Raw genomic sequence first — 18,879 nt, 5'->3', positions numbered from 1 at the left:
GCACTTATACTGCGCTCTCACCTCACTACCTGTCCCCTTGACCCTATCCCCTCACAGCTGCTCCCCTCTCTCTCTGCTACCCTTACCCCTATACTAACACACATTTTCAACCTCTCCCTCAGCACTGGTACATTTCCCTCATCAATGAAACATGCACTGGTCACACCTATCCTCAAAAAACCTTCCCTTGATCCTACCTCCCCATCCAACTACCGCCCAATTTCCCTCCTCCCTCTTGCTTCAAAGCTTGTCGAAAAACTAGTATATGCACGCCTATCCCATTTCCTTACATTAAACTCCCTTCTTGACCCGCTGCAATCTGGATTTCGTCCTTATCACTCCACAGAGACAGCTATTGTTAAGGTCACCAACGACCTACTTACAGCTAAATCAAAAGGCCACTTCTCTCTGCTTATCCTCCTTGATCTGTCCGCAGCCTTTGACACTGTCGACCACCCTCTTTTGCTCCAAACCCTCCAATCCTTTGGCATCTGTCACACAGCCCTTTCGTGGCTCTCTTCCTACCTGTCAAACCGTACCTTCAGTGTAGCCTTCTCTGAGGCCTCCTCTGCCCCGTCACCACTTTCTGTCGGAGTACCGCAAGGCTCTGTCCTCGGTCCCCTTGTCTTCTCAATCTATACGTCATCACTAGGTTCCCTAATTAAGTCCCACGGTTTCCAATATCATTTGTATGCCGATGACACCCAAATCTACTTCTCTGCACCAGAACTATCTCCTTCCTTGCTAACTCGTGTCACTAACTGTCTTTCTCACATCTCTTCCTGGATGTCCTCTCACTACCTCAAGCTAAATCTCTCCAAAACTGAGCTCCTCATTTTCCCCCCTTCTTCCAAAATCTCCACCCCCAATATCTCTATAACTGTCGACAACTCCATCATTACCCCTACCCCGCATGCCCGATGTCTCTGGGTCACATTTGACTCAGATCTTTCCTTCACTCCTCACATTCAGTCCTTGGCTACAGCCTGCCGCTTCCACCTTAAAAACATCTCTAAAATTAGACACTTCCTTACACAAGACACAACTAAGATTTTAATCCACTCTCTCATTCTTTCCCGCCTTTATTACTGCAACTCTGTCCTCTCTGGTCTCCCCACCTGCCGCCTAGCTCCTTTACAATCCATAATGAATGCCTCTGCCAGACTCATCTTCCTTACACGTCGCTCTTCATCTGCTGCGCCTCTCTGCCAATCCCTTCACTGGCTTCCTCTTGCCTCTAGGATCAAACACAAAACTCTCACTCTTACATACAAAGCCCTCAACGGCACTGCTCCCCCCTACATCTCAGACCTTGTCTCCAGATACTCTCCCTCCCATCCCCTTCGCTCTGCTCATGACCTCCTACTCTCCTCCTCTCTTGTCACCTCATCACACTCCCGTTTACAGGACTTCTCCAGACTGGCTCCCATCTTGTGGAACTCTCTGCCTCACTCCACAAGACTCTCTTCTAGTTTTAAAAGCTTCAAGTGCTCCCTAAAGACTCTACTGTTCAGGGACGCATACAACCTACGCTAACCTTTCCTAATACCAGTTCCTCTCCTCCACTGCAATCCCCTGAACCCTCTTAGCATGTAAGCCTAAAGTCCAGCTGTTTGTAGATCACCTTCTTAAGAGCTGACTACAACAGTGCAACTCTTGGCAGGGCCCTCTACCCTATAATTGTTTTGTTGTACTCCCCCTTTGTTTATAGCGCTGCAGAATCTGTTGGCGCTCTACAAATAACCGATAATAATAATAATAATAATACCCACTTAAGATAGATCAGCACAAAATATTAATCTTCCAGGATTTTTCGAGTGAGACGGCAGCAAGACGGAAAGAGATGTCCCCGTTTTGCTCCAAGCTTCTAAATGCTAATTTTAATGTCAAGATGGTGTACCCGGCCAAGCTAGTTTTAACAGTGGATGGGACACAAAAAGTATTGAACACTATTAAAGAGGCCCAGGCCTTCTGTAAAAAGCAGGGTATTCAGTGAATAAGTCTTCATAGAAATAGGTAGTCAGGATTCGATTTAATTTATGATTATGGTATGGAAGGGGTTCATTACATGTATGTGCTTGGTGTTTGGGTGTGTGTGGTTGTATTTTCTTTTTCTTTTTTTTTCTTTTTTAAGGCATGTTGCTCTCTCTCCTTTGCATTAATCTGTTAAGCTGGGAATGGGTCTGAATCCCCTGAATTTTCTTTCATGGAATGTAGGTGGGATAACCTCGCCAATAAAGAGGAAAGCCATTATTAAACAACTAGGGCTCTATAAACCAGATTTAGTATTGCTTCAGGAAATTCATTTAAAAGAACCCGAAATAGCTAAATTAAAAACAAAATGGGTCGGAGAAGTTATTGCTCTAGTAGGGGAGGATAGGAAGAAGGGGCTGTCAATTCTTGTCAATAAACAACTATTCTATAAGGTAACAGGCATAGAGAAGGATGGTGGAGGTAGATATCAAATTCTTAAAATAAGGATCAACACAATTCCATTTGTAATATATATGGTCCCAATATAGTCGACACTAAATTCTGGAATGGAGTAACAAACAGATTATTAGAGTTTATGGGACAAAATGTAATAATAGTGGGGGATTTCAATCTAACATTGTATCCTAATCTAGACAGAGCTGGGAAGAAGAATCCAATTAGAAGGGATAGAAAGACCCGCATATTCCAAAAACTATGTAGTCAACTCGGGGTGAGAGATATTTGGAGGATTCAGCACCCAGATCTCAAGACATATACGTGTATATCACCAAGTCATCAAAGCTTATCCAGAATAGATATATTCTTAATAGCAGATGCTCTGATGGGACTTGAATGTAAGACTGATATTAAAGATATTGTCCTCTCAGATCATGCAATTATTTCTTTGGAGTTTTCTAGTAATGCTTTTAAAAGGGGGGGGGGGCAATAATAGCTTATTTTTTCCCAAACATTTATTAGCTAATACCAATTTTCAGAATTTTTTTAAAGATTAAATGGGCAGAATGCCAAATCTTTAATGAGAACTATGCGGAGAAAACTGAAATCTATTGGGAGGCTGCAAAGGCCCTACTTAGAGGGAATATTAAGTCATATCTCTGTAGAATTAAAAAAAATCTAAACAGAAAGAGTTAAAACTTTAAAATGCAGTGAGGAACGCCTATAATGCATACATTGCCTCTAGAAATAAGGAAATCTTGAAGAAATATATCAATGCAAAAATTCAGAGGGATATATTCTTAAAACAAAAGGCTACTCAAGAGGGATTAAAGCAAAAAGCTCTATACAGAGGGTTTACCGGAAGAGCAGCTAAATATTTGGCTAGAATTTCTAAACCCAAAGGTAGTAACGTGATTACAGCTATTAGACAGAATGATATCAGGTATATGCAGACAGAGGAAATAAAGAAAGTTTTCTATAAATATTTTCAGCGAATATATAAGGCAGAACCGCCAAATCATATAGAAAGGGATATGTTCTGGTCTAAGTTAAAGTTACCTAGAATTTCGCAAGAAGAAATACAAGAGCTAAATCTACCAATCACAATGCAAGAAGTGAGCATTGCTATTAAACAAGCTAAATTGAATAAAGCCCCAGGACCAGATTGTCTCCCAATAGAATTCTATAGAATTTTACAAGAAGAAGTTACTCCAACCCTATACAGGCTGTTTAATAATTATTATAGATCTCAAGTAGGATGCTCTAGATATTTTACAGCATCTAGTATTTCCCTTATTCTGAAGAAAAAAAAAGATTCAGAGAAGGTAGAGTCGTATAGACCTATATCATTATTAAACACAGACTATAAGTTATTAACAACAATTTTAGCTACTAGACTGCAACCGGTAAACAAAGGTATTATACATGAGAATCAAGTAGGTTTCATGCAAGGGAGAAATCCAGTAAAGAATATACGGAATACTATGATTATTTTAGATCACCTCTGGAATAAGTCGAAAGAAAAGGGAGAAAGAATGTTAGATGCTGCCATACTAACCCTAGATGCAGAAAAAGCATTCGATTACATAAGTTGGAGCCATCTGTTTACTACAATAGAAAAATTAGGGTTTACCGGCCATTGTAGTAACTTTATACAGTTAATTTATAGTAATCCAATTTCATCTATTATTATAAACAATTCATCCACAGATTATTTTGTTCTTCAGAGAGGAACAATTCAAGGGTGTCCACTATCCACACTCCTATTTAATATATCACTGGAGCCTTTGGCTATTATGTTACGTGAGCAATTAGATGGTATTAGTATAGGGGAACAGAAGTTTTATTCTCTCACTGTATGCAGATGATTTGCTGTTTTTTTAAAGTAATTTAGAAGTTAACTTACCAAAGCTTTTAGTAAATATTCAACTCTTCGGGGCAGTATCAGCTATTAAATTAATCTGAGTAAATCTGAGTTGCTATGGATAATGATACGAGGGAAAGTTAGTGTGAAACATCCCTTTAAAGAAACCAAACAGATAAATTACCTAGCTATAGTCCTAAGCAATAACCCACAAGAATGGTATGATCTGAATATACCAGATTGCTTGAAGGAAATACAGAATACATTAGAGAGTTGGGGTAACCTACCTATTTCACTTATACCGCGTATTATGTTAATAAAAACAATACTATTCCCTAAAATACTATATCTATTACAAAATATTCCAGTAATGCTTAAAAACAGAGATATAACCAAATTTAATCAAATGTGTTCTAAGTTTATATGGAAAGGGGGGAAACCGCGGATTGCGTTAACAAGATTAATTAATCCTAATCTGGCGGCAGGGTTGGCTTTTCCCAATATTAAATACTATAATTGGGTCAGGTTACTCAAATATGCCATTGACTGGATCTCCAAAACAGAATATATCACTCATTATCAATGTGAATCCAGTATTATTGCTCCATTTCACTTGAAAGCGATACTGCATTGTCCAAGTCAGAAACTGCCCTGTAATGTTGATAATCTAATGACGTTTAAGAATATTATAATAGCGTGGCAAAAATACTGCTCTGAAATCCAGGTTAATCCATATGCGACAGAATTTTTAACAATACAGGGGAATCCTGGATTTCAACCCGGCTATAATATTCAAGTTTTTCAAGGTTGGAGTGATAGGGGGTTAAAGAACGTGAAACAGTTATTGATGGCATGTGGTACAATAGATACATCTAATAATATTGCCTGTAAGTACGGAATACAGAATAAAGACTTTTTTGCTTATTTGCAGATTCGACATTATTTAACGGATATCCAAAAATAACTTAAACCTAACTGGACCATAGGCCCAATAGCGGCGGGGATTAAAATTTATCAGGCAGGTAGATTCTCAATTTCAACTTTTTATAATATTCTGAACACACATAATAATTTAAGATAAATTAAATATATACAATTGATATGGCTAAGACATTTCCGGGAGATTGATTTAACAGTTATCCAGGAAAGCCTTAAAGTAATTAATGATGTGTGGGTTCCCACGTCATGGCGAGAATCACATTTAAAAATACTTTATGATGTGTATATTACACCGGAAAAATTGACTGTTTGGTATAAAAAAGTACATATGTGCACAAGGTGTAGTAAAGAAGGCGCAGATATTCTGCATTGTGTGTGGTTATGCCCCAAGATTATACAATTCTGGAGTAAGGTATGTTATTGGATCAATCAAGTGACAGATGTAAGAGTTAAAATAAGTCCTCAAGACACCGTTTTCTTAGTCAGAATTATATATAGAATTATTATATAATTATATACTTATTAATACACTATTGATTTTGGCCCGTAACATCATATTGAAAACATGGAAAGCCACACATTCACCAAAATTTACAGAATTCAAGAAAGCAGTCACTATGCAAATGACTATGGAACAGTATAATATACAAAAGGCGAATAGTGAGCAGGTGCAGTTATTTTTTATCAAATGGGAAGGAGTAATTAAATCCTTCCCGAGTACTATTCAAACTCAATTGGTTAAGCCATTAAGTAATTCTATTTTTGTTCTTCAAAACATTCTTGTGAGTCGTTTCCCTAGAGAGTGGTCAAACGACAATAATACTATAGGGACTACAGGGGAATGATGGACAGGAGAGAAGGAGAGAGTGTAACGGGAGTTTCTGGGTTTTTTTTGTATGTGTGTTGTCAGTGCGTGTGTTATTTGTGTGGTCAATGTTGGTGGTGTGGGTATGGGTGCGATAATGTATTGCAGTATAGGCAGCAGTATAGGCTATTCGGAAGGTTCTTGAGTGTCCCTATAAGGGGGATTCTTGCTCTGTTCTATTTGTGTGTATCGTTTTCTTCTTTTGTCTTTTGCGTATGGCAATTTCATACTGAAATGTACGACAAGCAAGAATGTCATTCAAGATAAGCCATAGGTTATGTTTAATTTATATGATCTGAAGAAGGATAGTACTTTCTTTTTTTTTTTCTTTTCTCTTGGTTAGAATATATTGTTATAGATGCAATGATGAGTTATTATGATTGATTTTTACATTGGAAACGTACAATGTATTATAATATGTTACAAGAATTATGTCTAAACTGTTTATGCAACTGAAAATCAATAAAAAATAAAATAAAAAAATAATAAAAAAAGCTGTTTAAGAGGCTACACTATACCATAATGCAGGAAGATTACAGCCAAAATGCTATCCTGCAAGAAGTAAAGCAAGATCCACGCCAAAAATCCTGCCTGTCTGCACTTCCTGGTAATACCCATATGATTCCCCTAAAGGTGTATCACTGGTGATGTCACCAGGGGTCGGGGTGTTAAATATACACTAAATATAGTACTATAAAAATAAACCAAGTAGTACTACAAAATTAAAAAATCCTATGCTGCTCACTCAGCCTGTATTACTAAATGTGATCTTTGAAGAACGTTAAGCTAAGCAGGGCTGTATGTAACAAAGTACCAGCATCCAACTATGCTGGAGAGCCACAGCTACAGACTCCCAGTCCAGTCATTTTGAATAATGTGTCTGGGTTTCAGGCGGTCTGAAACCCAAACACATGATTTGAAACCTGGAGGTGGCAACCCTACTGAGACAGAATAAACAACCGGGTGGGACACTGGGACAGCGCCTCCAAACAGGGACAATCCCAGTCAAAGTGGAACTTCTGGTAAGCCTATCTATCACCAGAAATAAATTGTACATTTTCCATAACTGACTCCTACTAAGTGAGGAGATTACATATGCTGTGCAAGCTTCAGCGTAACTGCTGGAACCTGTGCCGTCCGTAATTTCCCCTCATAAACTGCCGTAAGTCACATAAACTAGCAATATCCAGAAATGAGCGTAAATACACATTTCTGGAGTCAGCACTTTAGAAACTGCCGGCGCCTAAGAAAATAAAAAATATATCAACTTTCCCGTAAAAGTCTAACACGCCTCCCAAAAAGAAACGCAACATGTAAAAAACCCTATATCCTCAATCCCCCCCACATCGCAGCTAATATTAAATGTGTTAACCCCTAAACCAACAACCCCCCACAACGCAATATGCCTAATTAAACTATTAACCCCTAATCCGCCATTCACCTACATCGTGATCTACATAGTTAAAGTATTAACCCCTAATCCGCCAAATCCACACAACGCAATAATCCTAATAAAACTATTAACCCCTAAACTGCTAAACCCACACAACGCAATAATCCTAATAAAACTATTAACCCCTAATCCGCCAAACCCCCACAACGCAAATAACTAATTTAATTACTAAGCCCCCTAACCCAACACTCACTAAATTAACCCCAAATTACAAAAAATAAAAAAATACTAAATTATAATTAAAATAAAAAATCCTAACAGTACTTAAAGTAAATCTAAGATTAAATTAAAATAATTTAATCTAAAAATAACCAAAAATAAAAAAGTGTAACATTACAGAAAATAATAAACAAAATTATCCAAAATAAAAAAATTAAACCTAATTCCTATAAAAATAAAAAAGCCCCAAAAACAAAAACACCCCTAATCTAATGCTAAACTACCAATAGCTCTTAAAAGGGCTTTATGTAGGGCATTGCCCTAAAATAAACAGCTCTTTTGCATTTAAAATAAAATGGCGTCCCTTCCATTTATATTGGCTGATTTAATTCTTCAAATTCAAATCAGCCAATAGGATGAGAGCTATTGTAATCCTATTGGCTGATTTGAGCAGTAAAAGAGCTGAATGGGTAGTTTAGGATTTTTTAGTGTTAGGTTTTTTTATTTTGTTTTTTTTTTGGGTGGTGGATTTTACTGTTAGAGGGGGGATTTAGTATTTTTGATAATTTGGTTTATTATTTTATGTAATGTTAGACTTTTTATTTTTTGTAATCTTAGATTAATTTTATTTTATTTTTTTTTATTTTTAAGTAATGTTAGCTTTTTTATTTTAATTGTGACTTACTATTTTTAATTTAGGTAATTGGGGTTAATTTAGGGGGTGTTAGGTTAGGGGGTTTAGTAATTTAATTAGCTATTTGTGTTGTTGGGGTTTTGCGGATTAGGGGTTAATAGATTTATTAGGATTATTGCGTTGTGTGGGTTTTGCGGATTAGGAGTTAATAGTTTTATTAGGTTTATTGCGTTGTGGGTTAATGGCGGATTAGGGGTTAATAGTTTTATTAGGTTTATTGCGCTGTGGGTTAATGGCGGATTAGGGGTTAATAGTTTTATTAGGTTTATTGCGTTGTGGGTTAATGGCAGATTAGGGGTTAATACATTTATTAGGTTTATTGCGATGTGGGTTAATGACTGATTAGGGGTTAATACATTTATTAGGTTTATTGTGATATGGTTTTATGGCAGATTAGGGGTTAATACATGTATTAGGTTTATTGTGATGTGGGTTAATGGCAGATTAGGGGTTAATACATTTATTACGTTTATTGTGATGTGGGTTAATGGCGGATTAGGCGTTAATATACTTTATTAGTTATTGCGGTGGGGGATGTATTAGGTGTAAATTAATGTTTTCAGGCAGTTACGGGAGTTACGGTGCTCACATTTTCAGTGCAAGGTTTGCTGCCCCTGCCTATGTGTGACGAGGTAAAAATGGAGAAAGTCCTTGCGCTGAATATGTGATACCGATTTGCGACACGGTTCTATGTTAGCTTATGGAAGTAAAAATTGCGGGGATGGGTGAAATATATACGCGCCACATTTATATGCAGCACCGTATATGTGATACCAAAGCCACGTAAAAAGCAGCGTTTCCTGCTTTTGCGGGCGACGCTGCATATGTAATCTTGCCCATAGAATCTAGGATCACTCTGTTAAGCCCATCCTTCACATTAATACATTTTTGAATAGTGAAGTAATTACTAAGGGCCAGATAAGAAGTGGCACTATTTTGTAATACAAAGAACATTTTCTTCTAAATGAAGAACATTGGAATGTAAAATATTTACATTAAACACACAGTAAAACATGATAAAAATATTAAAAATGATTAAAAATATTTTTCATGTTTAAATGTATTTGAGTGGAAAGGGCTCCAAAGTGTATCTACATTATATGTGTTATATGTATATACATGTGTATATATTTGTTAACATGTTTATATATACACACGTGTGTTTTATCAAGTAAACTTTATGACAAGTAAATTAAAACCAGCAATGTACTACAAGACCTAGCTAAACACATCTGTGATCAAATAACAAGAAGCATATGTGTTTGATCAAATAACAAAAAAAATATGTGCATATCCACCAATCACCAGTTAGCAAATAGTAGTGCTTTGCGATCCCTGATCCTATCTATTTATGCTTTTCAAAGAAGGATACCAAGAAATTAAGTACATTTAATAACAGAAGTTAATTGAAAAGTGTCTTAAAACTGCATATTTAACTGAGAAGCTTAATGTTGACATTTATGTCCCTTTAAGAGATCCCTGGGATGTCCAGTGACCCCATAGCACTCATTATGTTGTACCCCGAAGAACCTTTAGAGAACAATAGACCTTTTCTCCATGAAAAGTACAAGACCCCATTTTATTAAAGAAGATGTCCACTATAACCCCATTTGCAAGCAACACTAAAATGGCTTCTGTTCTTCAAAACCTACTATAAAAGACTCTTCTTGTATCCAAGGGTCCCCACAGCACATTACCTCTATAGTACAAAAGGAAAACCCCTTCACAACCTTTGTCTGCCATGCCATGTCAATCTATGTCAGGGTACCAGGAACCACACAGAGTCGTAAAATACTAAATTAATCACAACATTATTAAAAAATAACAAAAAATTGTAATGAGTCCAAAAGCCGAATGACAAGCCAGGAGTCAAAGCCAGAGAAGATAGTCAGACAAGCCTGGTCAGAAACCAAAGTGAGTAGTCAGATGAGCCGGGGTCAGGAATACAAAGATCAGCAAAGTCAGGAACTAGTCATGGATCAGGAACCAGAAGGGACGTCAAACAAGCCAGGTTATAAACAGAGACAGGAACTCACAGAGAGATTACAAACAACGCAAGGGCAATGGCAAACAGGATTTAGGCAGTTAAATAGAGAGTGATGACATCATCATTATGGGACTACAGCCTGTTTCTCTCTGAAGATGTTCTCCAGTTTGGCCATAAGAGAGAGCCTGAGAGTAGTGACCAGCATTACACATGTAAAAAAGTCAAAAGATGTGTGAGCACCTAGTATAACCGCTCAGTCAATTTACTAGTTAATAATAAGTAATCCCAAACTTGTGTAACACCAAGATGGAAATGTCTCTGTAAACTGACTCACCCCTGGCTGCAGATTGTTGCCGGTATCTTGCCTCTTTCCGCTGCTCGCAGAGTATGGCCCGTCCTCAGAGAGCTGGTTTATTCCTCCGGGGCAGTGGGCTAATACAGATCCGAGCCCCTTTCTCGCTGCCTCCGGCTGGTGTTCCGCTCTCCTCCTGGGTCCCGCTCCACTCGCGGTTACTCGACGTCTGACGTCACCGGCCTGCTCCTTCCCAGCTGTTCAATCAGCTGTCAGAATATCCAATGGGCGCTGGCTGGATCAACAGTTGTAGCGGTTACAAGCTACCTCCGTGCAGGCTCCGTTTCAGTAAATTCCAGAGTAACAAAGTGATGAGCTGCACCAGGGTACTTGTTAAAAACTTTTATTGTCGGTCACAAAAACTTCCTTCCAGAAGCATCATTTCACAACAATAATACAGGACATTGTGATGTGTATAGAAATCACCCAAAGAGCTTATTGCTGACGCGTTTCAGCCTGTACCGGCCGTAATCGTAGCATTATGCTCATAATCCCAATTCACCTTTAAATCCCTTGTGCTAAATTGTGATTGGATAAAACAATGATAAGTAATAAGAACATTAAACATTTGCTTATACTCAGATGAATTTTTGGATGGGACTAAAAGTATTTTGCAGCCTTAATCTTATGGTTCTAGCTTTTTATTTATTTTTATTTATTTTATTTTTATTTTTATATATTGTCATAACTCTTCCTGATTAGACTTTCGAGTCCCTTTTTAGATTGTAGGAACATTGAGTCAAGACAAACCGGAAAAAATCTGCCCTAATATGCTGTGTCTCCACAAATGCTTTATTTTACTTAGTCTATCCCTTTACTGGGAACTAATGTTGCCAGACATAATCCAAACACAGACAAAAATAATAAATAAATGAAAAGGCAAGTGTTCTTACTCCTAATATACAATCCTACAATCCTACAATCCTACAATCTAAAAAGGGACTCGAAAGTCTAATCAGGAAGAGTTATGACAATATATAAAAATAAAAATAAAATAAATAAAAATAAATAAAAAGCTAGAACCATAAGATTAAGGCTGCAAAATACTTTTAGTCCCATCCAAAAATTCATCTGAGTATAAGCAAATGTTTAATGTTCTTATTACTTATCATTGTTTATAAAGGAATAGTACTTTGTATTGATGTATACACATAATAGGTGTGTTTATGGAAACCGCCCAGGATAATTGTTTTATCCAATCACAATTTAGCACAAGGGATTTAAAGGTGAATTGGGATTATGAGCATTATGCTACGATTACGGCCGGTACAGGCTGAAACGCGTCAGCAATAAGCTCTTTGGGTGATTTCTATACACATCACAATGTCCTGTATTATTGTTGTGAAATGATGCTTCTGGAAGGAAGTTTTTGTGACCGACAATAAAAGTTTTTAACAAGTACTCTGGAAATTACACATGTAAACCCAGGTAAACGGAAGACCTACCGAGCAAAAATTGAAGCAAGCTCCTGAACAGTAGGCATCTTCTTCAAGGGAATGCAATGTGAAATTTTGGAAAATGGTCTACAACCATCAGGATGACAGTATTACCATAGAAAACAGGAAGGTCAACAATGAAGTCCATAAATAGATGTTTCCAAGGACACTCATCATTAGCAATAGGTTGGAGAAGACACACAGAAAGATGTAGAGGAGTATTATTCTGCTGACAGACTGAGCAGGAGGCAACATACACCTGGCCACCAGAATTGTCGAGTGACAGACCAAATCATTTGATTCTTGCCCGGGTGACCTGCAGCTTTAGGAAAGTGGTAAGTGTGCAAAAGTTTGGGGCAGAGATTCAAAGCACTTGCCACTAGGTTTCTCTGGAGGGGCATTGGTTTGTGCAGCCAGGATCTCCTCCCCCAAGGAAGAAGTGAAATTGGTACGTATGGTGGCCAACATAAGATCAGGAGGTATCACTGAAGTGGATACAGACTCCTTCTTGGACAGAGGTGAAAATTGTCAAGAGAGGGCACCAGCCCAAACATTTTTACTATGCCATCTTAGTACACCACAACACACTGTTGTAACATATCTCATAGGACATCATTAATAAATTCCTGGAAAACAGCAGGAGCATTGCATAGGCCAAAAGGCATTACAAGATATTTATAATGCCTGCTCCTAGTGTTAAATGCTGTTTTCCATTCTAGGCCACTCTTTGATCCTAACAAGATTGTAAGCTCTTCTCAAATCGAGCTTAGAAAAGACAGTTGCTCCCTTGAGGCAGTCAAATAGTTCCTTGATGAGCGGAATAGGGTAAGTATCTTTAATGGTAAAATATTTAAGATCCCTATAATCAATTCATAGTCTTAACTCGCCATCCTTCTTCACAAAGAAAAAAACAGCCCCTGCTGGAGAGGAGGATTTGCAAATGTTTACACCGTGAAAAGGCATCTGCAAAATACTCCTCGATGACTCTATTCTCTGCAACAGACAGAGGAAAAACGCAGTCAGGAGGACTGGCTCCAGGTTTCAAGGCAATGGTGCAATCGTAAGACCGGTGAGGAGGCAACATACTTTGTCAAAAACATCTTGGAACTCACTGTACTCCTCTGGCAGTGGAGATATAGAAGAAGTGCACAAGACTTTGACTTGTTTCCAGAGACAAGTGGAACAAAATTGCGGGGACCATGACAATATTTCAGACTTACGCCAGTCGAGACTAGGATTGTGCTTTTGGAGCCAGGGATAACCCAGAACAACTGGAAAATGCAGAGAGGATATCACCTGGAACTGGAGATTTTCATAATAGAGAGCACCAACAGCCATAGATAATGGAGCAATTTTATGAGTAACGAATGCGGGCTGAAGGGGCCTGCCATCAGTGGTTTCAATAGCAAGTGGAGGGGACCGAGGTTGAACTGGAATGGAAATCTGTGATTCAAAAGCACTGTCGATATAATAGCCCGCAGCACCAGAGTCTACAAGAGCCTGGGTGACTATGGAGGAGTCCACCCAGGAAAGGAAAACCTTGTCCAAAGGTCTCTCTTTTTTTGAGGTTCCGGGGACAAGGATAAACCACCCAAGGTCTGTCCCCGTCAGGACCTTACCTGCGGGCATTTCCCGGACATGTAGGACAAGATTTTAAAAGGTGGCCTTGTAGCCCACAATAGAGGCAGAGCCCCTCCATCCTCTTAAAGGCACTCTTCCTCACGGAGAGGTGCGTGAATCCCAGCTGCATAGGCTCAGCAGTGCCTGGTGTCTCAGGACCAGGAGAAATGGGAGGTGAGGGAGGCATGGGTGGGAATGAAAACGTAAAAGACAACTGGAAAGCAGGCTTCCACAAGCGCTCCTTGAAGGAGTGTCTCTCTCTGAGTCTAGAGTCAATTAGGATTAGAAAGGATACGAAGGCCTCAAGATCCTCTGGTAAATCTCTGGCAGCAACTTCATCTTTAATCTGAGAGAAGGGCTTCATTGTTCCAACCTTCCTCTGCTGCAAGTGTATGGAACTCAATGGCATACTGGGCTTTAGATATTGTACCTTGCTGAATGGACATGAGTCGTTTGGCAGCAGAGGAGGAGCAAACCAGAACATCAAATACCCTTCAAAAGGAGGCCACAAATTCAGGGTAATTAGATATCAGAGATGTATTAGTCTCCCACAAGCGATTAGCCCAAGCAAGAGCAGTGTCAAAGAGTAATGAGATGAGAAATCCCCCCTTAGCTCTGTCAGAAGGAAATGCCTGAGGTAACATCTCAAAGTACATGCCCACCTGGTTTAAAATACCTCTGCACTGATTAGGATCACCTCCATATTGCTTGGGTAGAGGCGCAGACACGCTCCTGGTAGAATTAGGTGCAGCAGCGGAAATGGAAGCAGGTGTAGCCATAGGTTGTGGGGGGCTCTTGTCCAAGTGTGCAGTGTGAGTCTAAAGGGTTTTGCAGGGCTAGTGCAAATTGATCCATGCGTTGATCCTGTTTCTCTATCTTGGAAATGATGGTGGCTAAAGGTGGATTATTAGCACTGTCAGGATTCATGGCATAGATGTCAGGGTACCAGGAACCCAACAGACGTAAAATGCTAAATTATTCACACCTTTATTAAATATATATATATATATATAACGAATCCAAAGGCCAAATGACAAGCCAGGAGTCAAAGCTAGAGCAGATAGTAAGACGAGCCGGGTAAGGAACCAAAGCCAGCAGTCAAATGAGTAGGGGTCAGGAATATGAAGATCAGCAAAGTCAGGAACTAGCCAGGGATCAGGAACCAGAAGGGACGTCAAACAAACCAGGTTATACACAGAGACAGGAAGTTACAGAGAGATCAGACATGACGCAAGGGCAATGGCAAACAGGACTGAGGCAGTTAAATAGGGAGTGATAACATCATCATTCTGGGACTGCAAACTGTATCTCTCTGATGATGATCTCCAGTTTGGCCATAAGAGGGAGCCTGGGAGTAGTGAGCAGCTTTAGACACTCTGGTACAGGCAAGGAAAAAAGACAGATGAGTCAAAATGGCAGCCAAGATAAAAAGCAGCAAATAACTATTGAAGTCCAGGTGAAACCTTGACAATCTATTATACAGAAATGTCTCATAAAAATTCAACTTCTTCAGGTAAAAGAGGTTTTTGGAAGACCGTTTTTTTAAAGAGATGCTTGACTTTTATTGTAATTCACTAAGAGCAACACCTTAGTTTAGAGAAAAAATTTTTTTTATAATACTTATTTTTATTAAGGTATCAAATACATACAATATATGTCATAAGAAACACATCAATATACATATAAACAAGAGTACATAAGATTAGACAAGATGTGAACTAGATGCAATGTGCCACTCATTACAACCTCCCAAGTTCTGTATTAATGTACATATCTATACCTATTTTTTAACTCAAATACACCACATTAAATAATATGGCTAACAACTCAAAGTCATATCATTCCATTGTATCTGACAATTTATATTTTAGCCCATTTAACATATGAAAATGATATATTTATGACACCCAAACATTTATGTTTATATAAGCATAAAACTCTAGATTTGTGTCAAGAAATAGTTTGGAATAGCGGACCAGAGCCGCTCTCTAAATATCTCTGCCTTACTGCTGGGAATATAGAGTCACCCCCTGCATAGTGTAAATATATAAATATGAAATAGCTAAATAGGTGTAAGAAGGAAATATTTACAACCTTGGAGTACTATATTTAACAGCAGATAAGCGCCACTTAAAGTTGAAAAAAGGAGGGGGGAGGGGTGCAAATTAGAGTAAGACCCATTATAAATAGGAACAACACATAAGAGTTTCTTTTAACTATACTGCATTGCCCAAACCAAACCTAAGTTAACGGCTATGTAGCAACAGTCAGACCCGTATTATACGGGCATACAATTCTATAGCATAAACACACCAATAGCATGGGATATTTATAAAAATTGATGTTGCCTTCTAGGTATGGGCCCTATACCCAAGGGTAGGTGTGCTATAGTAATAGAGAGGCAATCCCTAGTGATAAACTTAACGTTCATAACAGGCTACCGCCCACTTTAATTATGGAATGTCTTCAAAATAAAAACATATGTCTATAGCCCATAAGCCACTGCACTACAAAAAAAGAAATAAAATGTCTTAGCTTGGAATAGAGAGGAACAGTAATGTACCTATTAAACAATACAAGTAACTGCTTCCCAGTTGTGAGATAACATAAGAACAAGGATAGTAATATATAAGGATACCGTAATACCATTAGTGCTAGTGTCTCCATGTATACACTAAATTATAAGGTTATATGTACAGTTGCAGACTAATTTGTAAAATGCACAACTAAGATACTTTGACTATATGCAATATTTAGGACTCTCAAAAAGATTAAAGGGGTAACCTAGTCAGTATATATAGTGAACTATCCAAAGTATTTACTAACTGCCTGTTACTAACTGCCTGTTATCCAGGGTTTCAACAATAACATTTAGAGTGTATGTGTACAGGACGTGTGTTTTATATAGGGGTATAAGTAATATAGTTTGCAACTATATAATAGCTAAAGTAACCCTAACCATAGGAGAATCTATTATAAAACATCCTCTTAAAAATATAGCTATGCGTAGACAACATTAGCAATTCAAACCCCTGCTGAAATGTGGATGGATACTGGCAAGGTATTCCGGGACCTATACGGTTATAAAACTAATAAGTTGTATAGCTTCCAATCTACCAATACACAGCATTAAGATACAGAGCAGAAAAAACACACATCACATGATTGTTTTGGATACAGCACTTTTATTGGTCTAGCGCGACACACCTTAGTCTTACGAAGCTATAGGATTGGACATTTATTATAACATTCCTATTCGTTGAATTATACACACCCTTACTCTGTTAAGAAACATAAGACTATACCTTTTTACAGCGTATCATTTATACGTAGGTGCTATTTACAAATGCAATTAAGGAATAACAACGGATATAAAAAAAGCGCATGTCGCAATAATACACTTTACATATACAGCATCACGAATATTCATAACCATTTATAACACTGTGCTTAAACATCTAAGACAACTCATAGAGCTTAGATCTCAGTACTTCTATATATGTCTTTTCTAGTCTATGTGTGTCGATAGGGATTAGTAGGTTCTATGTATTGGACATTTGTTTTACACATTGTATTGTATCACTGGTATTATCTGTAACATCCGGTTAGAATATCTAGGGAGTGAATTCAAGTAGCACCTGTTCCAATAAGCTACAGCTGATCCCATTAAGCCTACACAGGGGTATATATGTAAGAGACTCCAGTATATTCAATATCATTTGCCTGAGGAAAAAGCGTGGTTAGCGCTTAGAAACGCGTTGCAATTTTACTACAGATGTCATTGTAGATCTGTGTATTTTTTTAACTAAACTTTTTTATCGATACTGGAGTTCTCTGTTTTTTCATCAACTTGATATATTTGAAGTTCACCTCTCATCACGACAGTACTTTTGGGCGGATTTGTGCACTAGGACACCATATTATTCCTAGTATGCTTCATTTGCACTATAGGGTGCAATACTTTCTGTGAGTATCCATTCGCAAGCTGCAACAGATATTCATCACTGGTTCCACATTGATTTGCACTAGGGGTCGCCCTCTTGTTTTCTCTCTTGATTTACAGCATTAAGATGCTATGTTACAACTGCAACCTACCTAACATAAAACATCAAGGATCAGTATTGAAACTCACTATGATAATCTTCCTACGCTGTATATTACCAGCTGGAGTGTATATATAGTTCATGTAACCCACTGAAAAGCCACATATCCCCACATTTAGAGCAATAAAAACAATACGATTCTCATGGCAGTATTGTATTAGCTGCAGCTACCCATAGGAGATAACCACGGTACGTATAGATCGCTCGATCGTGAGGGTCCGCCGCATGCAAGACACTGAACCTGGCATCCTTGTCAGCTCTATCGCCAACTCCCCCGATCTCCCGCCCGGTGCCGGCCGCAACCTCCATAGCTGAAGCTGAGGTAAGAGACACAGGATTTATATTTGAGCTCCACGGCGAAACAGCAGGCACACTCTCCCCTGTAGGCAGACTTATTTGAACTTCTCTCTTCTGGCCATTTAATTTGGTGCACACCTCTGGTTCAAAGATGGCCGACTCCTCGTGTATATCTCTGACCAAAGAATGCAAGGTGTCAAACCTCCTGGACATCTTTTGCTCAAGTCTCAGCATCATCTCACAGATAATAGTATTATCCTCCTGCATAGTCATGGATAATTAAGGCTGCAGTCGTATACCTAATGTAGCTAGAACCCAGTGCCCGGAGGGATCGGTGTGACCAGATTGCTAGGCCTTATCTGTGTTGCGTAGGTCGGTCCAGATTCTTAAGGTCATACCCGCAGCCAACTTGAACTCAATGTGGGTAGTAGCTTTAGGTCAAATATTGTTCCGCTTTTAATTCGGTTTCCATAGTGTGGATGGCCAAAATTAACTTTTGAAACTACACAAACATTAGGAGCTCAACTCAGGCACATCCACTCTTTCTGAGCCGTAGCTCCGCCCCCCAGTTTAGATAAATTTTGAAGCCCATTACAGTGATAAAATAATATGCTATAATTTGTTATGACGACTATTGCTCAAGCATTAAAGGGACACTGAACCCAAATGTTTTCTTTTGT

This window comes from Bombina bombina, chromosome 5 (assembly GCF_027579735.1).
Source record: "Bombina bombina isolate aBomBom1 chromosome 5, aBomBom1.pri, whole genome shotgun sequence".
In the NCBI taxonomy this organism is placed as follows: domain Eukaryota; kingdom Metazoa; phylum Chordata; class Amphibia; order Anura; family Bombinatoridae; genus Bombina; species Bombina bombina.
Note: the sequence above shows the minus strand (reverse complement) of the source record.